This window comes from Phascolarctos cinereus, unplaced genomic scaffold (genome assembly GCF_003287225.1).
Source record: "Phascolarctos cinereus isolate Bilbo 61053 unplaced genomic scaffold, phaCin_HiC Scaffold_4;HRSCAF=312, whole genome shotgun sequence".
Taxonomy (NCBI): Eukaryota; Metazoa; Chordata; class Mammalia; order Diprotodontia; family Phascolarctidae; genus Phascolarctos; species Phascolarctos cinereus.
The window spans coordinates 451259891-451287260 of record NW_027555847.1 but is presented as its reverse complement, the minus strand read 5'-3'; the positions used below and the strand labels follow the sequence as shown (position 1 = coordinate 451287260).

Sequence of the window (27370 nt, the reverse complement as noted above, 5' to 3'; positions counted from 1 at the left end):
ACTCAGTGAGAGGATCTCTACAATAGAGGCACAGTTGCATTTGTTTTCATGAGAAATGAATCCCATGAAGTGATTGCACATGTATTGATCCCACACATACTGATCCCACTCCACATTACCAATGGAATAGAACCAGTTATCATATTCTGCATAATTATAACTTAAAATCTAGCTTCTACAGGAAACTGCTTATAGGACTACATCTATCTTCTGGTACTTCTTTTGCAAAGTCTAGATTTTAAGTCTGAAATTTGAAATCAAACCTAAGATTTTCTGGATAGGTAAGAAGAGTAATAATAAATTAATTTACATATCACTTTACATTTTGCAAAACACTTTACATGCATTATTTGATACTTACAACAACTCTGAGAGGTAGGTACTATTATTATCCCCATTTTACAATTGAGGAAACTCAGGCAGAGAGCAGTTAAGTGGCTTAATCAAGGCGACAGATAATATTTTCAAGATTTGAACTCATCATCTTAATACTGAATCTAGCACTTTATCCACTCTACCACCTATTTGCCAAATAATGAAATTCTGAAACAAGAAACTAGTGAGACTCTCAGGAAGGCTGTATCTAGAAAGGGCTAGGGGACACAGGGCAAGTATGCTTCTTAGCAATGTTCTCCTGATCTCAGTCTTTACCCTGGATCTCTTTAGATTCATAGAGCCTTAATAAATAGGTCTTGACTGGAATTAATTTTAGTAAAATCCCATCCTTCCCTTTCTCCTCCAAAATCCTCATAGGAGATTTTAATTCTATGCAGTAAATGTGATTTAAGAATTTATTATATGCTGGGTACTGAGTGAGGTATTGCTGGAGAAAACTAAGATGAATGATAGCTCCTGCTCTCAAGGAACTTAGAATCCAGTAGGGGCTAAATCCAAAAATAACTAAGATACTAGTCAGTTAATATCCTAAGAAAGATTAACAGTGACGACAACAACAACAACAATAATAGGTTCTAGGAGTTTAGAAGTGGATCGATTCATGTCTGGGATTTGAGGGTAGGGGATCAAGAAAGGCTGCACAAAGAAGGGAGCATTTGAAAAAGACCTTCAAAGATGAGTAGCCTTCATTTCCCCCAGTAAAGGTGGTAGGGCAGGTGTTTTAATGGAGGGATCCCATGAGAAGAGATATGGATCAAAATTAACTAAGTGTTTGGCATTTTTAGTTAATTTTTAGTTTGACAGGAGCACAAAGTATATATGGAGGAGGGGCAAGAGGAAAAAGGCTAGAAGGAGAGATTAGGACCATTTTCTAGATGGTCTTAAATATTAGACTGAGGCATTCAGACTAATTGTTAGATAATAGGCAGTAACTGAAGGTATTTTAGAAAGAAATTGATAGGATCTCAGTCATCATAAATTACCTGTGGTGGCAAGTTGGAAAGTATGACTTTTTTCCTGTGGTATTTTTTTCGTTGCTTACATGAGACTCTTCCAATATGTGGTATCAGCAAGTAAAATGATCTGGAAAACTGCCTTGCTTAAATTGAACAAGACTAGTTCAAACAGTGCATGTTTCCAAAGCAAATGCCCCCCAGAAAGCATGCATATCTACATGGCACAGTCTGTTTGTCCCAGCGATGGAGTGTTGTCCTGATCAAGATAAAGGCCACATCCCTAATAGATTCATTTTCAGAATCAGCCCACTAATAAGTGCTCTTATTAAATTGATACAAAAAGGCTTAATGAGAGCCAACTCTCTACAGATGACTGTGTGTGTGTGTGTCACCTACTGGGTGATACCAAGAAAATAGAGTTAACCTTGTTGTCTGGCCTTCTATCAGCTGGAACTCTCTGTTAACCAGGCACTTTGGTGAGACATCAACACAATCTGGCCTAAGCCTAGGCAGAACTTCAAAGGAAAGAAGGTTGGTTTTATTATCCTCTGATTTACCTTTTCCACCTTCTGCCATGTCCAGACAAGATTTATGCTTTGCATCTCAGGCTCTTAGTGCTCTGACTGTAATTTTTCCTGTTCAGAACTACCCACATAGGCTTTCTTTTCCCTAGTACTCCATAGTCCAAATTGACCTGACATGCCTTCTCTTCTCATAGCTTCTTACCATCGAAACTCTTATTCCAGCTGAGTAACTTTATCCCCATTAGGCCCAGAGAGAACTATCTTATCACTTGAATACACATTAGGATGTAAAGGCTCAGGAGGGAAACATTTTGATTTATCTGCTATCGCAATTAGCAGGGTCTGGAAGGTAGCTAGGTGGATAGAGCACCAGCCCTGGAGTTAGGAGAACCAGAGTTCAAATTGGGTCTTAGGCACTTACTAGCTGTATGACCCTGGGCAAGTCACTTAACCACCATGTCCTCTAAAAACAAAACAAACAAAAAAACAACAAAAATGATGAGCAGTGTCTCCTGTGAAAGCTAAAGTCAATTTTTTTTAAAAAAAGAGTTTTTGAAGCCTGCTTGTTGATCATTTCTCAGAGCACAGTAATATTCCATTACATTCATATACCACAACTTGTTCAGCCATTCCCCAACTGATGGGCATCCCCTCAGTTTCCAATTCTTTGCAACCACAAAAAGAGCTGCTATAAGTATTTTTGTGCATGTGGATCCTTTTTCCCGTTTTTATGATTTCTTTGGAATACAGACCTAGAAGTGGTATTGCTGGGTCAAAGGGTATATGGACAATTTTATAGCCCTTTGGGCAAAGTTCTAAATTGCTCTCCAAAATGGGTGGATCATTTCACCACTCCACCAACAATGCATAGTGTTCTGATTTTCCCACATCTTCTCCAACATTTATCATTGTCCTGTTTTGTCATGTTAGTCAATCTGATAGGTGATAGATCAGAGTTATTTTGATTTGCATTTCTCTGATCAAAAGTGATTTAGAATATTTTTTTCAAATGACTATAGATAGTTTTAGTTTCTTCCTCTGAAAACTGTTTATATCCTTTGTCCATTTATCAATTGGAGAATGACTTGTATTCTTATAAATTTGACTCAGTTCTCCATATATATATTTTAGAAATGAAGACTTTATCAGAGACACTGGTTGTAAAAATTCTTTCCCAGTTTTCTACTTCCCTCCTAATCTTGGATTCATTGGCTTTGTACAAAAACATTTCAATTTAATGTAATCAAAGTCATCTATTTTGCATTTCATAATGTTCTCTATCTCTTGTTTGGTGATAAATTTTTCACTTTACCATAGATGTGAAAGGTAAACTATTCCTTGCTCTTCTAATTTACTTATAGTATCAGTCTTTATATCTAAATCCTGTACCCATTTTGACTTTATCTTGGTATAGGGTGTAAGATGTTGGCCTATGCCTAGTTTCTGCCATATAGTTTTCCAGTCTTCCCAGCAGTTTTTGTTAAATAGTGATTTCTTGTCCCAGAAGCTGGAGTTTTTGGATTTATCAAATAGATTAGTATAGTCGTTGACTGTTGTGTCTTGCATGCCTAACCTATAGGAACTGATGCAAAGTGAAATGAGCAGAAAAAGGAGAACGCTGTACACAGTAACAGCCACATTGTGAGATGACTGACTTTGATAGACTTGGCTCTACACAGCAGTGTAAGAATCTAAGACCAATTCAAGAGACTCAGCATGGAAATTGCTGTCCACATTCAGAGAAAGAACTATGGAGTCTGAATGCAGATGGAAGCATACTATTTACTCTCCTTTTCCTTTGTTTTGTTTTATTGCTTCATTCTCATGGTTCCTTTCATTAGTCCTAATTGTTCTTTACACCATGACTAATGGCAAAATATGCTTAATATGAATGTATAGGTAGAGCCTATATCATATTGCATGCCATTTTGAAGGGTGAGAGGAGTTGGAGGGGGAGAAAATTTAAAACTCAATATCTTATGGAAATGAATGTTGAAAATTAAAAATAAATAAATTATCAAAGAAAAAAATTAAATAATATAAAAAGAATTTTGGGGTTTATTTAAAAAGCTATATTGGGCCCAATTAGACCTAAAATATCTATCTATGTAGCTGTCTATATATATATATATGTGTGTGTGTGTATGTATGTTTGTGTGTATGGAGACATACACATACATAAATGTGTATATATGTAAACATACATACATATATATATATATATATATATGTACGTATGTATGTATGTATGCATGTATGTAATACCTTTCTTTGGTGACATCCTGTACTTCATTTCTCTTTGGTAGTTGCTTACACACACACACACACACACACACACACACACACACACACACACATATACACACACACACATTTATGGACAGGCTCTCTCATGCATTTAATTGTGTTGTATGGAAATAAGCATTTTTCATCCACTTGGTTTTTCCTTTTGAGTTGTTTTGTAAGTTGTTCAGGAGGTTCTGCTACATTCCGAGTCTAGTTGGTTTCAACACAGCTTTTAAAATAAATCCAAAAACTCTTTTTTTTTGCCTTAGCCTTCACAACCAGACTCTGCTAATTTTGATAGAAGACAAATCAAAGCTTTTTATAGCTTACTGTGTATTAATATAATAAAATTACTCTCTTCAGGCCTAATTAGGATAAACTTATGTAAGTGAAATGAGAGTTTGAGGAGGAGAAGGTGTAGGGAGAAAGGCGTGTCAAATGAGTTTGGAGCATGGAGCTCTGTTGAGGGCCTACATAAGGGTCATGGCAGTGTGAGAGGAGAGAAGGAGACATACAGAAGAAATGTTGCAAAGGCAGAACTGATAGGACTTGGCAATAAATTGGATATGGAGAGTGAGAAGAGTGAGGAGTTAAGAATGAAACCTAGATTGCAAGCTTGGGTGATTGGGAGGATGATGGTGTTCTTAACAGAAATATTGAGCCTCAGAAGAGGATAGAGTTTGGTGGAAAGATAATGAATTCTGTTTCTAACCTGTTGAGTTTAAGATGTCTATGGGACATCCAGTTTGCTCTGTCTAGTAGGCAGTTTGTGTTATGAGAATGGAGATAAGAAGGAAGGTTAGAGCTGTATAAATTGTTCTGAGAATCTTTACCATAGAGATGATAATTGAATTCATGAGGGCTGATGGGAACATCAAATGAAATAGTATGAAATAAAAATGAAATATAAAGGAAGAAGAGAAGAGAGCCTAGGACAGAGCTTTGGGGGATACCCATGATTAGTAGGTATAATTTGGGTAAAGATCTAGCAAAGGATATTGAGGAGGAGCAGACAAGAGATGAGCCAGGGGAGAGCAGTGTCATAAATAAAGTGGAGAGATGATCAAGGAGAATCAGGTTATGGATGGAGATGAGGACCAAAAAAAAGCCATTGGATTTGGATCATTAAGTGTAGTCCTCAAAGTTACACATTTTCTTAGTGGTGGATCTTGTACTCATAAATCCAGAGGTGAAAAGGTTCTTAGAGATGATTTAGTCTCATCTTGTCATTTTACAGATAAGGAAATAAACACCCAGAGGAGTGATGTGATTTTTCAAGGTCACACAGGTAACTAGGATTTGCACCCACGTTTTTGACTTACACTCCAGAGACTTGCTACTGCACCACACTTCCTCTAAACTGAGGGAACTGGACTCCAGTGCAACGTGTTTTCCAAGGTACCTTTGTAGTACATGCCACTTTAAGACCAACATTTGAATGTGCCAGAAGTACTCTTTTATAGCTATTTACAAAGTTTACAAAGCGTGGAGAAATAATGAACACACTGGACAATAGATTTAAATTCTAAAAGGTCTCTACAGAGTAGTATAATGAGCTGAATAGTTTTCAATTAAATGAAATGCAATAGCACTAAATCTAATGTCCTACATGTTAATTTACAAAACTAGCAGCACCAGTAACGATAGGGAAAGATGGGGCTGGATGATTATTCATGTAAAAATTACAGGGGGCAGAGGTGGCAGGGAGAGCATGAGGGGGTTAGTGGAGCTTATTATGAGTCAATAGTACAACATGGTAATTATATAAAAAATATTGCCATCTTATTCTGCTTTAACTGAAGCATAATATTCAGAATAAGGGAGATGTGATAGTCCTTAGCTCTGGTCAGAATTTTCACAGGGAATATTCTGTTTATTCTTGGTCATCATAAACTGAAGCATATCCAGAGGAAAATGACCAGGATGGTAAAGAGATTCAAACCATGCCATAGAAGAATCAATTCGAAATGGAAGAGGAGAGGAAAAGGAGATTGATAGCTCTCTTCAAATTTTTGAAGAACTGTCAAGCAGAAGAGGGATTAGGGTTATTCCCTGCTCAGCAGAATTAGTAGCAAGAGGTAGAAACTACAGTGGGCATATTTGGGTTCCAGGTAAAAGAAAAGTTTCCTAATGATTGGTGCTTCCTAAAAATGTTATGGGTTGCCTTGAAAGTCTCTTAATGGACACTATCTTCAAATATTTGAAGGCTTATAATACAGAAGGGGATTAGACAAATTCTTATTGGTCCTAGAGGGCAAAACTAAGACCAATGGTTGGATGCAGATTTAGACTTGTAATCAGAAAAAAAATACAAAAGTAAAATGGATAACCTTATATTGATGAGCTCTCCCTTACTAGATGTCTTCAAGGAAAGGTTGTATGACAACTAAATGTGTGTCCTATACAGGGGATTGTTATTCAGATATGAATTAGATTAGAGGGCTTCTGAAGTCTTTTCCTACTCTGAGATCCTGTTATTCTGCTATGATTTCCTGGGTAATGTTAATCAGAAGCTAGTGTTAACAATACTTTCTAGTTGGCTAAACATGATAGGTGGTCTTCTTAAACTGTGGTCTTATAAATTTGGAAATATTTAAACATTAAACTTAAAACAGATTGAAAATGGCTATATTTATAGTACTAAAGCAAACCTTGGGTTGAACATTTTTTTATTTGCTTTCACGGAAAGTTCAATGGTAAAGTAAAAGTTGTTTGTAAAATATTTTTAATGACAATAGTTTCTAGGCAACATTGTAATCAGAGAGTTGCCGGTGTCTTGGCAAATGAAAAGTTATATTGAGTGGAAATGAGTAAATCCATCAAATTTGTTCTAGAAACAAGTGTGGGAGTTTGGTTATGGAGTTTTGGATATCAAGAAGTATTTCCTACTTGGGAGTTACAAGCTGTTGAAAAATCTAATTTCTTTTTAACCAAAATTCTATTAATGTGTTAATGTATGGCTATGAGAAAAGGAATAAAAGAATCTCCAAAGAACTGAGAATGAACAGTACACAGGAGATAATTCATTCCTGCCATGGGGGATAGCAAGTACAAGAGCACCGAGATGGGAGCTAGAATGATATGGTTAAGGCACAGAGCTAAGTCCAGTTGGGTTGGGCTGTACAGTGGAGGAAAGAGAATAATGTAAAACGACGCTACAAATATAGATTGGGGCTAGGTTGTGAAGGGCTTTTAAAAGCTAAATAGAAAAGTTTATATTTGATCCTAGAGGAAATGGGGAACCCTGGAGTTTACTGAGTAGAGAACTGAGTAACTTGCAGTTAAGAAGATCATTTTGTCAGCTGTGTAGAAGACTAATTCTAGTAGGAAGAGACTTGGGGCAGGGAGATCAATGAGGGAGCTATTGCAGTAGCCTGGGAAAGAAATGATCAAGGCCTAACCTAAGGTGTTTGCTGTGTGAACGGTGGGAAGGTGATTGATGTGACAGATGTTCTGATGATAAAAATGGCAAGGTTTGGCAATTTGATGGAATTTGTAGGATGAGTGAGGAGTCAAGGATAATATTATAATGATGAACCTGGAAGACTTGAAGAATGGTGGTAACCTCAACAGAAATACAGAAGTTAGGTGGAGGGATGAGATTTTTGGGGAAAGATAATGATTTTAATTTGGATATGAGTTTTAGAAGTCTATGGAACATAAAATTTGAAATGTATACTAAGCAGAGGGTAAATTGGAGCTGGAGAGTCAGGAGAGATACTGGTATTGGATATATGTATTATATATATGTGTGTGTGTATAATTTTATACATATATATAGTTACAGTTACATAAGTCATCTTTGTCAAGAATATAATTAAATTCAAGGGATCTCTCATCAGTCACCAGATGAAACAATATAAAGAGAGAAAAGCTGGCTCAGGATAGCATCTAGAAGGTGTGATATGGATGGTGTTCAGCAAAGAAGACTGAAAAGGAGGAGTCAAATAGATAGGAGGAGAACCAGGAGAAAATACTATCACAAAAAAGAGAGAGATAAGTATATATGCAGGAGGAGAGGATGGTCAGCAATGTCAAATACTATAGAGAGATCCAGAAGAATAAGAACTGTGAAAAGACAATTAGATTGGCAATAAAGAGATTATTGGTGACTTTGGTTTTTAAAATGCATTTTCAATTAACAAGTATTTATTTTCTCTCCCTTCCTCCCACCTTCTTCTCTCCTCCCTACTAAACAAAAAGGAAAAGGAAAGTAAAATACTCTTAGTAAATAGGCTTAGTCAAGAAAACACATTTGCCTGTTGACTATGCCCCAAAATGAAGTTATCATTTTATATCATGAGTCCCTCATCTCTCTGTCAGGGTTTAGTCCTCATGGTTCATTGCCGGGAGCGCCTGTGTCCCTGGCTGTGGTCTGATGCCGGCAGAGTGTGAAGAGAGAAAGAAACACGGCCAGGTGAGAGCAGTGAAGAACAAACTCTGTTTATTTGTCTGAGGGCTCAGGCTTATATAATACTGGATCAAGCCATAGTAACATTATTATTCATGAAAAGTACAAATCTAATTAAGTGATTTCCTTCCTTGTACCTTGTCTGTTACATTCTTTCCTGCATCCTGTCCTGTACCCCATCCGTTTCCTCCCTTCCTGCATCCTGTTCTCAAGAGACAGAACAGGGGGGTGGTGAGCCGACATCCTGAGTTTCACAGCTGTTAGGCTTAGTACAAGCTGCAGGTAAGACCCGTGCTGGCCTAAGCCCTCCAACTCCCCAAAGCCGGCCCTCTACATCTCCCCCTTTCTTTTGTTCTAGCTTGAGAACGTGGGATGCACATCAGGAGAAAACTCAAGAGTAACAAGAATACCATCAGGGTATGAAATGCAACAGCAAACTTGAAATATTCTGGAAAGTGTTAAGTTGCTTGATATAGTACAATAGCTTATAAACAATATCTTGAGGATCAATACCATCCATGTTATATTTTTGGAATGCCAAGCGCCCTGAAGCTTATTCAATATTTGATCAGGAGTTACATTGGTAGTATTAGAAAGCAAATAGGGAATTACACAAACAAAAGTATAGTGGTCAAGTTACAGGTTTAACCCAAGGTGGGGTAAGGCATAGAAGATAATGTAATTATGACTCTGTCCCAGAGCCATCTGCAACAGCATCATTGCAAAAAGGACAGTCAACATCTTATTATTGGCTCTTTGTCTTCTTGGTCTCGCCTTCCTCCTCCACTTGTCTCTCCGACCAGTTTTTCCTTTGATGCTCAGGGTCTCTATCCCTCTGGTCAGTATGCCGACAGGTATGGATGTTCCTCTCGGGAACCCAGACTGGTTCTCCTGCATGTTCTGGAAAAACACAAGCATAACCTCGACTCCAGGTTAGTAATTTTACTGGACCATCCCAATTACCCATCTTTGGGTCCTTCCACATTACTGTGACATCTGGTTGCTCATCTAACAACCTGTTCTTTTGCCCTGCAAAATGTTTTTGTGCAGGAGTACGTCCCTGATCATCTAGTGTCAAAAAATTTATGGTATATATTACCTGATCCAATCTCCTTCTTGCCCTATTTTCTATTCCCTCTTTTTTCTGTTTATCAAGGAGGATTTTAATATCCTTGTTGCGCCTTTCAACAATGGCTTGTCCAGTAGGATTGCACGGGATGCCACTAGAATGAGTGATATTATAGATGAGACAAAATTGTGCAAAATTCCTGCTAGTATAGGTGGGAGCATTGTCAGTCTTGAGGTATCTTGGAATACCAAGAATACTAAAGCAAAACAATAAATGATCAATGACATGGGTAGCAGCCTCCCCTGTATGGGGGGTAGCCATAGTAAACCCAGAGAAGGTATCTACAGTTACATGTATATAGTGAAGACTCCCAAAAGATGGATAATGAGTGACATCCATCTGCCATATGTCTAATGGACGAAGGCCCCTCGGATTAGTGGAGGTGATACGTGGAGAGGGAAGATAGGGGACACATTTTGTACATGATTTCACAACATTCCGCACTTGTTCTCGTGTGGTATGGAATTGTCTCTTTAACATATTAGCAGATTGATGGAAATGTTCATGGGATTGTTGAGCTTCGAGTAGGGAAAAGGAAAAGGTAATTATTGTATCTGCTACGGAGTTGCCTTCTATTATAGGACCTGGGAGAGAAGTATGAGCAGGAACATACATGCAAAAAAGAGGATGGGTACGTTCTCTTATTGTATTTTGTAATTCGTGAAAAAACTGAAAAATAGAGAGGTTAGTGGAGTATTTTAACTGTGCAGTTTCTATGGAGTTAATTACATAAACAGCATACTTGCTATCAGAGAACACCCCCTGCCAGGAAGGATCGTCACTTACCAACATGTCAATCTGCTCCTGAGTATATGGTTGGTGGATCACCTGAGGAAGGTGTCCACTGATGGCGAGTGCTCTTTTTAGCGCCTTTGATAGAAGTTGCGCTACAAGCTGTGCATAAGGGGTTACAGACCTTTTGGTTTGGAATGGCAGGAATACCCACTCTAAGATCCCTGCTTGCTGATGTATGGCTCCAAAAGGAATCTCTGGAGTTGGCAGGATGGTTATTTCAATAAGAAGACCCTTTTCTATTCTTCGGGTTCTACATTGTTCAATTGCAGATTCCACCCTTTGAAGTTGTATATCTGCTTCTGGAGTTAATTGTCTTGGGGAATTAAGATTAGGATCTCCTCGGAGTATCTTAAAAAGTTCCCCTAGCTCATGAGTTCCTATTCCCAAATGAGGTCAAAGCCAATTAATATCTCCCAGTAATTTTTGAAAATCATTCAGGGATTTTAATTGATCCCTTCTTATTATGACCTTTTGTGGTTTAATTTCTGTCTGCTCTACTATTTGTTCTAAATATGAAAAGGGTGGAGAAAGTTGTATTTTATCTGGTGCTACATCTAATCCTTGATCTTCTAATGCCTTAGTCATAGTCCTCAAAATTGTTTCTAATACTCCAGCATCTGGGTGAGAGCATAAAATATCATCCATATAATGTATAATATAGGCCTGTGGAAAGCAGTCTCTAACTGGTTGGATGACTGCTGCTACAAATTGCTGACAAATGGTGGGACTATTTTTCATCCCTTGGGGGAGAACTTTCCATTGATATCTTTTATGTGGGGCTCTTAAGTTTATTGAAGGTAATGAAAATGCAAAGTATGGCCTGTCCTCTGGTTGTAGCAGGATAGTATAGAAGCAATCCTTCAGATCTATTATCCATAAGGGCCATCCTTTTGGTATCATATTGGGAGAGGGCAAGCCTGGTTGAAGGCTGCCCACATCTTGCATTCTATCTTTTATGCGTCTAAGATCGGTCAACATTCTCCATTTTCCTGATTTCTTTTTTATAGCAAAAATAGGTGAGTTCCACGGACTATTAGATGGCTCAATATGGCCGGCCTCTAACTGTTCTTTTACTATTTCAGTCAGGGCAGTTAGCTTTTCTTGAGATAGGGGCCACTGTTCCACCCATATGGGAGGTCCCTCCTTCCAAATTATTCGAGAGGTCCTCTGTCTCTTGTCTTTCTCAACAGTGACCCCTAGTGAAAACCCTGCCATATAGATTGTATGGATACCCCCATCTCTCCTGAAGTATATCTCGCCCCCAAAGATTTATTGGCAGATTTTTAAGGACATAAGGCCGAAATTTTCCTACCATCCCTTCTACTTGCCACGAGAGCCATTGAGCACTCTGTTGTGGCATCGTTACAGTCCCTACCCCTTGAAGAGGCATCTCTGTTTGGTTTAAAGGCCATGTCTGAGGCCACTGTATTCCAGCAATAACAGACTTATCAGCTCCAGTATCTATTAATCCTTCAAAAATTTTTCCTTCAATAATTAGTCTTAATGTGGGGCAACTATCAGTAATTGTTTGTGTCCAAAAGGCTTCTCTACCTGTACTACCAAACCCTTGCGCTCCCCTGACTTTGTTTTTACTACTACTTGTGTTCATGTAGGGAATAATTATTAACTGTGCAATCCTTTCCCCCTTGGTTAGCAAAAGAGGTTTAGGGCACAGAGAATATAGAAGAACATGAATTTCTCCGGTGTAATCAGAATCCACAACTCCTGGTAATATTACAAGTCCTTTTAGAGAAGAAGAGCTACGGCCAAGAATGAGTCCCATGGTCCCTTGAGGGATAGGGCCAAAGATACCAGTAGGTAGCGAACAGACTCCCATGGATGTAGTTATAGAATAGGAACATGCAGTAGGGAGATCAAGACCTGCACTACCTGGAGTAGCATGACACAATTCTTTTATTGTGGTTGGGTTGGCATGGGAACCGGAGGAATCAGGGATAATGCTGCTCCCATTGTTTGTTGGGGCCGGAGCAAGCCCCAGGAGGCGTTTCCCAAAAGTGAATTGCCCTCTGTATCTGTATTGGAGCGACACTCATTAGCCCAATGTTTCCCCTTTTGACACCTAGGACAGACCTGTGAAGGTGATCGAGAGTTTTGTGCCTGGGGCTGACTTATGGGGGCTTTGCAATCTTTTTTCATGTGATCCTGTTTCCCACAATTATAACAGTAGTGATTTTTGCTGCCTTGAGGTATTGTTAATGCCGCAGCAAAAGATTCTGCTAAGAAGGCCATTGTCCCTACGTTCTGGCACCTTTTTATCATCTCTACAATTGGTATGTCATCCCTTGTTCCAGCTAAGCACTTTCTACAGTCAGTGTTAGCATTATCTTTAGCTAATCTTTGCAACAGGATGGAAGCTGCCTCAGAGTTGCTGACACTTTTTTGAATAGCTAATGTCAGCCGAGCAACAAAGTCAGAAAAAGGTTCTTGAGGCCCTTGAACAAGCTTTGTATAAGAAGTGGAGCGATTGGTTTTCCCTGGGACCTTCATCCATGCTGCACGAGCACACTGCATAATTTGCTCATAGGCATGTAAGTCATAATTTAATTGATCTCTTAATTCTGAATATTGCCCAGTGCCAGTTAATTGTGCAAAAGTTATGTGTACACCTTGTCAATGATTCTGTCTAGCCTTTTCCTGACATAATTCACAAAACTCTGATTTCCAGATTAAATAATCACCTCCTTCCATTACTGTCCGTGTCAAAGTCTGCCAATTCTGAGGAGCTAAAGCAGTTTGGGAAATGCTCTCCACTAGTGAAAGCACGTAGGGACTGTTAGCTCCATATTCATGTGCCCCATGTTTCAATTCTTTTAGCAATTTTAGATCAAAAGAATGATGTTCACTAACAACCCCTCCATTGGGATTTGCTGTTTCTATAACAGGCAAAGCAATCTGTAGCTCTATAGGGACCTCTTGTCCTGTTGCTTGAGCCTTTCTTACAGCTCTGGTCACAATGTCCTCCTCCTCTAGACAAGGATTTAACCGGGATGAATACTGTGGAGGAGCTGTAGGGTATGGAGATTGTGAGGGGGGCCTTGAAACTTTAGCTACCTCATCACTTACTTTATTCTTAACTTCTGTTTTCCTTAACATTTTTGCCACTTCTTCCTCCCCTGTAGTGCCACAAGAGGCTTCTACCTTAATTGCTTTTGTGGACAGAGGCACCTCTTCTGATTTTTGGAGACATATTTTAGGTATCTCCAAGTTGAGAAAGTGGACGTTGGAAAAACACCAGGTCCGCATTCTTGATAATATTCACATAATTGTTTATCTACTATTTCCCATTTTTCCATATCTGCTGTCCCTTCTTTGGGAAACCAAGGACAGCATTTTTCCATTGTGTCTAAAAATTCATCCAGCTGTCCAGAAGTGATCAGCAATCCCCTGTCTCTTACTAATGATTCGAACATTTTCAAATAATATCCTCTGTCTTTCTGTTCTGCAGAGTAGCTCTGCCCCATATTAGCTAACTCTTTTATAGGATGCTACTTAGCCGGTGCGGTTTGCTTTCCCTTTAAATCTGAGACCCCGAAAAGTGGCAGTATCGTTCTGATGTTCATTTTCACTTTAAGAGACCCAGATAAGCAGCAGTCTCGTTCTGATGTTCACTTTCACTTTAAGAGACCCCGATAAGCGGCAGTCTGGTTTCTTTTTAATCCCCATTTAACCTGGTGAAAATAAAAAACTGTATAGGAAAATTATCGCCCTACCTTGTTAGCGTCTTCTCTTGACGACCAGAGCTCCTTTTCTAGGGCTGTTGGCCAAACAGCCCACCTTGTCCAGGGCCACTCTGCCGGGGGAAGCCTTCCTTTCAGGTCCCTGTGTAGGCGCCAAATGCCGGGAGCGCCTGCGTCCCCGGCTGTGGTCTGATGCCGACAGAGTGTGAAGAGAGAAAGAAACACGGGCCAGGTGAGAGCAGTGAAGAACAAACTCTGTTTATTGATCTGAGGGCTCAGGCTTATATAGTACTGGATCAAGCAATAGTAACATTGTTATTCATGAAAAGTACAAATCTAATTAGGTGATTTCCTTACTTCCTTGTACCTTGTCTGTTACATTCTTCCCTGCATCCTGTCCTGTACCCCATCCGTTTCCTCCCTTCCTGCATCCTGTTCTCAAGATGGAACAGGGGGGTGGTGAGCCGACATCCTGAGTTTCACAGCTGTCAGGCTTAGTACAAACTGCAGGTAAGACCCGTGCTGGCCTAAGCCCTCCAACTCCCCAAAGCCGGCCCTCTACAATTCATCATCGAGTTGCTTAGAGTTCCCAGATCTTTGAAAGTTGTTTTTCTTTACGATATTGTTACTTTTTAAATTGTTCTTCTGGTTCTACTCACTCTTAATCTGTTTATATAGGTCGTCCCAATTTTTTTTTTCTGCAGTGGTCCATTTTGCCATTTCTTATAGTGTAATAATATTACATTATATCCACAGATCATTTCATAATGTTTAGCCATTTCATAATAAAGGGTACTGTCTGAGTTTCCAGGTTTGTTTTTTTTTTTTTGGCTCCTGCATTAAAGACCTGCTATAAATATTTTTCCTCTTTTTAAAATATCTTTGCAGTATAGACCTAGTAGTAGTATCACTGGGTCAAAGAGTATGCACAGTTCAGTGACTTTTGGAGTTGTTGTTGTTGCTATTGTTGTTGTTGCTGAGTCTCTTTTCAGTCGTGTCTGACTCTTTGTGACCCCATTTCTTGGCAGAGATACTGGAGTAGTTTGCCATTTCCTTCTCAGGCTCATTTTACAGATGAAGAACTGAAGCAAATAGGGTTAAGTGACTTGCCCAGGGTCACACAGCTAGTATGTGTCTGAGGCCAGATTTGAACTCCTGAAGATGAGTCTTCCTGATTCCAAGTCCAGTGTTCTAGTTCAAAATTGCATTTCAGAATGGTTGGACCAATTCTTAGCGATCCCAGAATTGCATTAGTATGCTTATTTTCCTGTAGTCCCTCCAACAGTGACATTTCCCACCCAGGTGCACTCATTTTGGATGTTTTTGGCTTCTCCACCATGCTTCCAGTAAACTTATCATTGGGAAATTTCATTACCTTGCAAGATCCAAGCAGTCATGTTACTCATATATTGTAAGTACTGTCTGCCCCTATGATTGGAGAGGGGAGCCCAAAACTCCTCCATTTGAGGAGAGGGAATAGGATTGACATCTCTTCATTTCCCACCAGGTACTACTCATTTTGGATTTCTTTGGCTTCTCCACCATGGCCCTCATGCCAAATTCCAGTGCTCCTCTCCCTCCCCCTTCCATATTTTTAGCTTTCTTTTGTGTGTTTTCTGCCCCAATTTTATTGGAAGCTCCTTGAGGGCCGGAACTGTCTTTTTCATATTTGAATTACCAGTGCTTTGCATAATGCCTGGCACATAGTGGATACGTAATAAATATTTATTTACTATTAAAATGTTTAATGACTACAATTATAATTTTTCTATTTTTTGGTCATTTTTTTGCCCATCTGATGGGTGTAGCATAGAACCTCAGAGCTGCTTTAATTTTCATTTCTCCAAGTATTAGTGATTGGAATTTTTTTTATATGGTTTTTAATAACTTAGATTTCTTCCTTTGAAAACTGCCTGTCGGGGCAGCTAGGTGGTGCAATGGACACAGCACCGGCCCTGGATTCAGGAGGACCTGAGTTCAAATGCGGCCTCAGACACATAACACTTACTAGCTGTGTGACCCTGGGCAAGTCACTTAACCCCATTGCCCAGCAAAAAAAAAAAAAAAAGAAGGAAAACTGCCTGTCCATCATATGACAGAGATTCTTTGGCCCACATTATCTGAGGATTGTGTTACATTTCCACCCTTCCTCCAGGGTTTTCCAGTATATTGAGGGGTTCAGAAGGACTTTTTTTCATCTTTTCTAAGGGTTAAGTCCTTACAGATGTATTTCCCCAACTTTAGAGATCCAAGCACCTCAGTTCCATTTAACTACTTAACAGATTAACGTTTACAAATGTGTATTTCTCTCAGGGGGATTAGCTTCACAGTTTAGTTTGGTTCCTACATAACATTAGTCCCACCAGTTTCCAAGTTCACATCCTCCCCCTAGGCTTGCATCTTGCGATCCTGGCTTTTCAGGTGTTCCCAACTACACTGGTTACAACATGTGGCCTGGAATCCTGGGCTCCAAGATCCTGGTAGCTGAAGCTTCTGGGTCAAGAACTCCACTCTCTGAACCTAGAACTAAAAAAGACAAATAAAATAAGACCAAAACCCCAGACCTCTTTCCTGAGGTCGCATAACATCAAGAAAGAAGGGAATATGGTACTCAGACCCTTCCCCACTTACTTCATGGTAACCATGATGTAAATGAATGAATGAGTTCTTCACTCCCAGATGGGGCAGGAAAAAAAGATTGTCCTCAGTCATATGGAATTATGTAACCAGTTCTGGCTGTGCTGCTGATGGAATGAGGTTGCTCTCACATGGCTCTTTCCCAGGAGAATGGTGCCTCCAAAATTAAAGGGAAGTCAATTTATGTGAGTAAAGAACAACTTACTGATCTTGCATAAAGCAAAGTTAAACTATAGACTAGATTTTTAAAAAACAACAATTACCTCTAGAATAGTGATTCTTAACCTTTTTTTGTCATGGATCCTTTTAGCAACCTGATAAAGCCTATGGTAATTTGTTGCCTACATTTGTAATTGGAGGAAAAATTAAATTTTTGTTAGAGGTTAGTAAAAATAAAGATGGTATTTTTTTCCCCATTCAAATTCATGGCCTTCCTGAAATTTATCCCCAGACTCTTTTCTGGGGGCTCCATAGACCCCCAGGTTAAGAAGTCCTGGTCTAGAATTACCAACTAAAAAATAATATGGCAGTAGAAACAGTATTGGCGCTGGAGTCAGAGGGCCTGGGTTCAAATCCTGCCTCTGCCCATATGACTTTGGACAAGACATTGTCCTGTACCTTGGTTGCTTCAATTTTAAAATAAGGGGGTTGAACTATATGGCCCACTGAGATGACTAAATCTGTGACTCCGTGATAATTCAGCAGTAATGAAGGTCTTCCCAAAATAATCAACCACATTTGCTGACAAAAGGCAAAAAAGCAAAAACTAAGAAAATATGAATAGGAACTCATCAGCAAATCAAAGTTGCTTAAGGAATTGAGGGAGTTAGGCAATGCTTCCTGAAATGTCAGCTCTCAGCAGATTTATTAGTGCTAAGACTTAGTCCAGAAAGTTTAAGTTTATATTCATTGGTAGGATTCTATTTTATTCTTGATGTTTATGAGGGACAACTGTAAGTATATATTTACATATCAAAGGAATCAAAAGGTAGCATTAGTTTAGCTTGATGATTTTACATATATAGGATTGGAACACTTGATTTTGGGTCACCCCAGTGGGTTGGACCCAGGCATATACTAATACTAATACCAATGTAATACTGATACTAGGTACTAGATGGTGCGGTGGCTAGAGCACCAGAACTGGAGTCAGGAAGACTTGAGTTCAAATGTGACCTCAGACACTTACTGTCTGTGTGACCCTGGGCAAATCACTTAACGCTGTTTGCCTCAGTTTCTTATTCTGTAAAATGATCTAGAGAAGGAAATGGCAAACCACTCCAGTGTCTTTGCCAAGAAAAGCCCAAATGACGTCATGAAGAGTTGGACATGACTGAAAAACGACTGAACAATGACAACAAAAGTAGCAATACTAAATAACAACATTTATATAGCACTTATTATGGGCCAGGCACTGAGTTAAGTGCTTAATAATTATTATCTTCTTTGATCCTCACAACAACCCTATAAAATGTTCTTTTTTTCTACTCTCCTTTTCTGGGGTGGCCCTAGTTTTGAGTTAAAAGAAAAATCATCCCCAGGAGCACTTGGGGACTATCGCTCCTCAAAGGTGTTATTATTATCCTCATTTACAAATCAGGAAACCGAGACAGACAGAGGTTAAGGTCACACAGATAGTAAGTGTCTGAGGTCAGATTTGAACTCAGGTCATCTTGACACCAGGCCCAGCACTCTATGCATTTATACTGCCTACCTGTCACTTAGCTGCGTAGATTTTGGAGGTAGGATCCCAAATATCATTAGACTGGGTTCAACCTAGGAAATCTTATCCTTTATTATGAGAATTTAGGCACTTTTTCTTCATATTCATTGGCTCCTTAAATTCTTTACTTCATGAGCTACTGGGAACAGATTTTCTTATGACTCACAACTAAGGCCTTTACAAAAAGGGAAAGTAGAAAAAGAATCATATGAATCGAGTATAGGATAAATAATTTATTCTTACTATATAGAAGGAATGAATGCTAACCAGGGGGCAATTATAAGCACATAAGCAACTTAACTAATAACTATTGATACAATATTATGAGAGAATGATAATTAAATTTGATCATAACATAAGGCAGTTTGTGGCATTGCTGACTAGGCATTTTATATTTTACTTCACTGACCAATCACTACCAGAACCTCCTTTGAACTTTGTGCTCAGCCACTTCTGCAGTCAAGGGCTTCTGCTGCTGCCACCGTAAACCATCCACTGCCTCCAATCTGGTGGAAGTTGCCGCCCAGCACTAGCACACTCCCATATCTTTTGAATTCAGAAGGTCACTGCCAAGCCATTGCATGTCCACCTTAAGGATGGTGCTTATTTACCTACCGAGAAAAGGAAAGAAAGGCTAGGCAGCTCTAAACTGCCTATCAGGCTTGTTGTATAGGAAGGACATGTGCTTTAGCTGCTATATGCTTGTGGCCACATGAGGACAAGGTTGAGGAATTGGGCCAGCTACCACTTTCCCACCAGGCTCTCGGAACACAGATTGAAACTCCTTGAGGACTTAAAGCCAGAAAGGTAGACTGAGGGAGGAAGAGGACCAATTTTTTTTTTGTGTACCTACTGACTTATCAGCTGATGATTCATAGCTCTGCAGCCAGTAAGGGGATTATTCTTTATCTCACAGTTCAAGCCTCTCAATGATGAGTCATGCCTGATTAGAAGCAGCCCTCACCTTCTTTAGCTTCTGTGTGACTACCTGGAACCAGGAATGATCAATCTGAGCATGCTGTATGATGGGAGGTTGGGCAGTGGGGAAGGGAAGACTCCTACTACACTCATATGTGTATTCTTCTTCTTCTTCTTCTTCTTCTTCTTCTTCTTCTTCTTCTTCTTCTTCTTCTTCTTCTTAACAGGGCCTGTAATTTCATCTGTGTGGGAAGTGCCTCTATCTGTGCCAATTAGCACCTTCTCTAACTTGGTCTTAGAGAGTAGACGAGGGACAGAGAGAGCTTAAGTGACTGACTTACTCAGATTCACCCATCCGGGATTTGGCAGAGGTGAGCCTTCCACCCAGATCTTCAGGATTGGGGGGCCAGCTCTATATTTATTATGTTAAACTGACTATTATGGTGATAATTTAGGAGCAAAGAAATGCTAAAATGCCTAATTGTAGTATGGCAATAACCTTACCATGCAGTCATAGTACAAGCTCTGGGAGGTTCTACTGAGTTGGATCCCCTGATTGTACCATTTATTTTATACCACTTTTCCCTCCTCCATCTTGTCCACAAAAAATAATGAGCACTTTTGCTAAATGATTTGTTAAGATCTAGGTAACCTCCATCTACATGAGTCCTCTGATTTTTACTAATAAAAAAAAGAAAAGGAAGTTAGTGTGGCAGGACCTAAATTAGAGCAAAGCACTTGACAAAGTTTCTCTTATTATACTTGTGGAAAAGAGAGATGTGAATTAGATGATGCATGTGGTATATGGCATCAGTGATATTCATCTAGTAATGTGGCTTCAGTGGTTGAAATTGCTAGACTTGAAGAACAATCATTAATGGTTTGGTATCAGGTAGGAAGGAAGTATCTCATACAGCACCCAAGAGATCTGTGCTTGACTTGTGTTGTTTTTAATATTTTTACACTGGGTAAATCATTTAACCTTCTAGTATTCCTAGGAAAGTTTCTAAAACAATAAGATCTAGAAAAGTTGCTGACCTGCATTGATAGAGGGATTTTCCTACCCCAGGGTGTTCTATATACTAACCAAATTACTCATCCAGTCCACATCTCTATTCTTCATCAAGGACTTGAGGCAGTATTGCATAGTAAATTAAGTACTGAACTAGAAATCAGAGGAACCCATCTCAGATACTTGCTAACTATGTGGTCATGGGAAAGACATTAAGTGTCTCTCAGCCTTAATATCCTTATCCATAAAATGGAAATAATAATAGTATCTAATCCAATGTCATACTATTATTGTAGGAATCAAATGAGATAACATATGAAAGTACTGAGTGCTTATAAATGTGAACTATTATTACTTCATACCAGCATATTTCTTAAATTTACTCATGACACAAAACTGGGAGAGAGAGCCATGCATTAGATCAGAGGCATGATCCAAGAAGATCTTAATGGACTTAATATACTGAACAGCAAGGTGAACTTGGATGAAAACAATCAAGTTTTTGAATGTTCAAATACAAGATGGGAGGGTCTTAGCTAGACTGAAATTCATCTAAAGAGGCTCTAGGAATTTTAATGGGTAGCAAGCTTGATATAAGTCTAATGAGTTTTATAAGGCTAACAAAAAAGCAAATTTATGCTTAATGTAAGAAAAACTTCCCTCCTTCCTTCCTTCCTTCCTTCCTTCCTTCCTTCCTTCCTTCCTTCCTTCCTTCCTTCCTTCCTTCCTTCCTTCCTTCCTTCCTTCCTTCCTTCCTTCCTTCTTTTCTTCCTTTCTTCCTTCCCTCATTCTCTCTCTCTCTCTCTCTCTCTCTCTCTCTCTCTCTCTCTCTCTCTCTCTCTCTCTCTCTCTCTCTCTCTCCCCCCCCTCTCCCTTCCTCCTTCCATCCAACAATTAGAGCTATCCAAAAGAGAAATGAATTGCTTTGGCAGGGAGTAGGTTTTCCCTCACTAAATGTCTTCAAGCAAAAGGTAGGCTACTTGTCCAGTATGTTGTAGAGGGAATCCTTTAAATAAGTATTGAACTTAATGGCCTTTGAGATCCCTTCCAATTCTGACATTCTGATTCTACGGTGATTTTCCAGCTTTGGTCTTTGACTTATCACTTAAAAGAGAACAAGCCAATTTAGTTAAACAAACCAGACTATCAGAGAGATACTTTATCCAACTAGAGAAAATAACAGTTCATTTGGAAGGAAAAAAATCTAGAACATTTAGGAGGAATCTTTTTTAAAAGTAGGAAGAGAGGGGGAATAGCATTTTGAGACTTTTAACTCTATAATAAAATGGCAGTCATCAAAATCATTTGGTATTGTTTTAAAAAAAAAGACAAATAAGAATGAGAAAAAAATCAAACTCATTCACTCAGTGTTCAATAAACATGAAATATATATTACATTGGAAAGAATTGCTTTGATAAAATAATTTGATAAGAACTGTTGGGGGAAATGGGGAGCAGCAGTCTGGGAGAAATTAGCCTTAGACCCAATTCCTTCCCTAATAAATTAAAAATGGATATATGAATTAAATATTAAAGATCATACCATAAAAATAGGAGAGAAGCAGATTATATACCTTTCATAGATATATTGATAAGGATTACTTCTTGATGAAACAAGTAAAAGAGGCAATTAAAGACAGTGAAATAGGTAATTTTAAGTACAAGAAATGAAAAGCTTTCCCACAAACAAAATCAATGCACCTAGGATAAGAAGGGAAGCAGTCAACTGGGAAAAACCTTTGTATCAGATACCTTGGATTAGGGTTTGATATCCAAGATATATAGAAAGCTAACAGAAATATCTAATCATAAGCCATAGCCCATTAGATTTTGAGCACCTTGTGAATAGGGACCATATCCTTGCTTTTCTTTGTATCCCTAAGGCTTAGCACAGCATCTGCCATAATAGTAAGTTCTTAACAAATGCCTGTTGCCTGACTTACAGCATGAATAAAGAGATTTATGGGGGAAAAAAACTTTTGTGAACTGATACAGAGGGAAGTAAATAAAACCAGAAAAACAGTATGCACAATGATTTCAACAATATAAGTGGAAGGAACAATCACTGCTAAACATAGAAACTGAATATTGGAAAATGATAAGGAGCAAACTTATCCACTAAGAAGAGTTATGAGAAGACACTTCTCGCAATCCTCTGTAGAAGTAGACAATCTGCGGACGTGGGACACGGCATGTAATGTTAAGAGTTTGTCAATGTATTGACTGATTAATTCTCTTTTTCCTTGAAAATGCTTTCTTATAAGGGGTAGCTTTCCAGGAAAATGAGAGGAAGGAATATAGGGGAAAATCTAGGTAATATAAAAATAAAATGTATCCAAATTTATTGTAAAATAATTTAGAAGTGAACAAGTCACTTCTCTTTGAGTTTCAGTTTTTCATCTTTTATGAGTATGCTGTAACTTGTATGTAAAGAGGACAGTGTAAGGATTACTGAGCTTATACTTGCTAATTAGTCTGAACTCTGAAATTTAAACAGTGATCTCATCTCTTGTATTTGAGAGCTCATGTGATTATACAAATATAGGAAAGAGTTGTGATTTTGTTAAGGTGCAGAACTCCCGCAATGAGAACTCTTTCTGTGAACACATATTACAACCTATCTATAATTTAAAAGAGAAGTACTAGTGAGTTACTTGAGACAGAGAGTTTAAGTATCTTGTCCAAAGTCACACAGCTAGTATGTGTCAGAGGTGGGATTTGAATGCCGGTCTTCCTAACTCCGAGCCTAGTTCTTAATCCGCTAGGCTCTGTTGCTCTGTTTAAGAACTTAGTTCTCTGAGAATTTTGTTGTTGTTGTTGGTGTTGCTACAGTACTTCAGTTCTTCAGGGACATGTGATTTCATCTTTGGCAGTTCTTCCTCCATCAATGCAGAATGCAACTCCTTATGGCATTAGCTGATACTTGACGGTTGATGTGGATGAAAAACCCATCACTTCTACAACCATGAAGCATTGGAGTAAGATTTGGAACATATGCACTACTACAATGAAAAGAAATAACTTACTGATCCCTTAATTGCTAATGCCTTTCCTCTCCATCTTGTGTTTATTCAGTATGTGAATACAAGCCAGGGTTTAAGCCTCAAGCATTTGCTTAAGACTCTCCACATTGATGGAGAGAATGATTACTCAAAACCTGTACAAGGGGCAGAGGCAGTGAGAGTGTGCAGCTTCCAGAGAGATATGGACACAATTGTGTAATTGGAGAGGCCCTAGGAGAAAAAAAGACTGGAAAGAAGGAGACACATAGAGGAGTTGGCATGTTACTTAATCATATTCATACACACATACATATATATATATATATATATACACACATATTATATATGTATATACACATAGTACATGCATATATGTATATACATGTATTGTATACATGCATATATTTATATACACATGTATACACATATGCACATATACACAAATACATGTTGTATCTTCCAATAGAATGTAATATTGTTGAGGAAAGGTGCTTTCCCCTTTCCGGGGGAGGAGTGGAGTTTATATCCCCAGTGCCTAGCATGGTGTTTGGCGTGTAACACATGCTTAATAGATGCTTGTTGATTGATTGATTAAGATTTACACCAAAGTATAGTGAAGGTAAATTAAAAAGAAATTGATTCATTTTCTATACTTACCACTCAAGGAAGATCACAAGCAGCTAAATGAATCATCTTTCCCATCTCCCACTTAACTCTTTTTACTCTTTTTGGGAAAGAGAAACAAATACAATTTAAAATATGTCTTTGTGGAAGGGTAAAGAATGGAGTGGTTGACAAACTCTTTTATTTCCAAGAAATGTCCAACAATCACAATAATAGTTTCCTTTCCGTTCTAACTTCTAGCTCTTTCATGAGTTCTGAGATGGTTCCTTCTAACCAGACACCCCAATTCCTTTCATATAGGGCTATCAAGTGAAGCTTTCATAAACAAGAGGTTCAGAAATACCTGATACCCTCTATGATTTCAACCAGAGGTCATTGTTAGGGAGTGGAGAGGCAGCTAATCTGCCTGTGCTATCCTGATCTCTGACAAAGTAAGGTATTAGAATCTTCTCTCTGTTTTCTAGATGAGGCTCAGACACCCCCTCAAGGATCTGGAGAAGTATTATCTTTCTTTAATTATTTTATTGGTTGTTTTGTGGATAGGAGTGGTGATAGTTAGACTTACTCTGATCTCAGATGGCAAGACTAGAAACAATGAATGGATAGCGAGGAAGATACAGTGGGGTAGGTTTTTATTTAATTGTAAGGAAACATTCAGGGGCATACTGTAGCCAGCTCTTGCCTGCTCTCAGAGAGCAGATTATTAACTTTTTAGTATGAATGCTTACATTTTTGAAATCTTCAAAGGCTATGTATCTGGGCTTGATTTATTGTTTTAGTGATTGAACTTAAGAAAATGATGCACAAAATGTTAATAATACAGATAAAATTTAAAAGTGTGTTGTGGGCACATTTTGGGGAGGAGGGCTGATTATTAAACATTTACCAGCATACCTTCAATAGAGTAGTAACAGCAACAACACTAGTAACATTAATAATAATAACTGACCTTTTATGTAGTACCTACTATGTGCCAGGCACTGTGCTAAGCATTTTACAAATATTATTTCATTTGTTTTTCACAACAACTCTAGGAGGTAGGCATTATAATTATCGTACTTTTCAGTTGGAGAAACTGAGGCAAACAGAGGTTAAATGATTTGTTCAGGGTCCCACAGGTAAGTTTCTGAGGCCATATTTGAAATGAGTCTTTCCTGATTGAAGGCCCAGTGTTTCATCCACTGTGCCACTGAACTGCCCCTTTCCAAAAATGTGGTGGACCAGTTCAGGAAGAAATAGGATCCTCCTCCCAGAGGGCTTCAAGTAAAGACCATATCACTATTTGTTGGGGATTTCTATTTAGATACAGTCTGAACTGTTTGATTTCAGAGATCCCTTTCAGTTCTGACCCTATGATTCTGGATATGGGATTTGTTTGTGGGGTAGGAATTTGGGCAGAGGTAGAGTTACAAAGTTTTGAAAGAGTCACTCAACTTTAATGTTTACTTTTTACAGGGATTAAGAAGTAGAAATTAATTTTCCCTAACCCATTCAAAGTTTGAGATTTCTCTCTTTAGGTTTATGGTAATCTCAGTCATAGAATCATAGAATCATATATTTGGAATGAGAAAGGACCCTATTCTAACCTCATTTTACAGATGAAGAAACTGAGGACAAGAGGGGAAGTGATTTTCATGCAACTAGTAAATATTCAAATCAGGATTTTAAATCCTTTCAGTCCAAATACATTTTTCTTTCCACTTTACCATAGAGCCGCAGTAGAATCAGAACAGTATTAAGACCATTGTATAGTATCTTTCATTAAGAAATGTACTTTTCTCATAGCCTATTAAGTTATTCAAATACCAAAAATTACTCTCAGGTATTATAGTCTTTTTATGGGGTAGAGTGGAAAGACTATAAGTGTTAAGAAACTTGGACCACAGCTCTGTCTCTGACCTGAACTCACTGTGGGGGTCTTGTCAGGACACAGTCCCTTTCAGAGTGTGTCTTCTCATGTATGGTGAAGGAGACTGGCTAATTGTTTTGTAAGGGCCCTTCCAATTCTGAAGTTCTCCCTATGGAATGCTGACAATATTTTATTTAATATAGCCACTAGAGGGAGCCCAAATGATTCTTGGATTCCAAAAGGAAAATCAAAATGAATAGGAAAACCTATGGACTGAATTTCTGAACAGCAAGCAAGAGTTTTTGCCAGCAAGTATTTCATAATTCCAAAGGATCAAAGCTCAGATCTCTTGTCCATGTTACATAAAAACAAGTTTCTGTCAGGTGATTACATTAATGGTAGCTAAAAGTAGTCAGCATTTATTAAGCACCTACTATGCTCCAGGCACTGGACTACACTCTTAAATACATCTAAAGAGTGCTTTTTTTCTTCTTGGAAGCTTGTATTTTGAGTCTAGTTGGCTCCTTCACGTGGAGGACGATGCTGGCAGCTCACTCTTCTAGAAGAGAGGTTAGAAGAATAGTATTTCCTGAAGCTAGGTTAGGGCATTATGTTAAGCTGTCCCTCTCCAGAAGAGTAAAGGGAGTCAGGTGATTGTGTTTCAGAGAATTAGGAATATTTGCTAGTACCTTGTCATTATCCCCCTTTACCTTGCTCTATGGTCTGAGAGTACTCAGTAGCATTGCCCAGCTGGTTACTCTGTATTTTTGTCTGCACCTGTAATTTTCATTAGTGTGGGGGCACTCCAGCAATGTAGATTACCAGAGCAATAACTAGGGCATGCTAATGAGGCTTTGGCTCAGAGTGGGCTATTGTCAAATAAATTTTGCTTCTGGGTGGGAGATTTACTGGGCTAGCTGATAAGTGTTTATAATTCTCTAAGGAAGAAAGCAGGAATGGGGCCTGGTGGTGTGAGGAAGCGTGGTGGTAGGGTCTGGGGAGGAGAACCCTGATCTTCCTCAGGCTGAGAGTTAGGCTAGTAAGGCTACTGAGATCCAAGTTTTGGCCCAGCCTACAAGGAAAACTCATGGCCTATCCTGGCCGAGCAAGTGGTCTTCTTACACACTGAGCCCATCCCTGCAGTGCTGACAAAGGTGGTCTGTCAGGCACCGCTTTGTAATAAATCTTGCCATTTGGGGAGACCTGGCAGTCTGGAAAGGGCTCATTTTCCTTAATCGTGGTGAGACTGTTGAGAAGGGACTCTCCGTATTCTGGGGACTTTTGTTTTCTCCCAAAGTCATGTTCTTCTCTGTATCTCAAGCTTTGCCAACCTCTCTAGAACTGGCAGGAGGTTGAAAGTGTGGTGGTCTGCACTGGAGGGGACTGGAGGAGATTTCAGGGATTCCTGGC

The 27370-nt window shown here is 38.9% G+C and overlaps 2 long non-coding RNA genes across 2 annotated transcripts in view; one reads left to right on the top strand and one right to left on the bottom strand.

The window, feature by feature from the left end:
- Positions 1 to 27370, top strand: part of LOC144456962 (uncharacterized) — a 128303-nt gene that overhangs the window by 14461 nt on the left and 86472 nt on the right. The gene's annotated exons all lie outside the window — the stretch shown is intronic.
- On the bottom strand, positions 9018 to 14752 carry LOC144456961 (uncharacterized). The gene is made up of 2 exons (XR_013486208.1): positions 14229 to 14752; positions 9018 to 9473 (listed from the first exon to the last, which is right to left on the bottom strand). It is a non-coding gene; the product is annotated as an uncharacterized LOC144456961 (long non-coding RNA).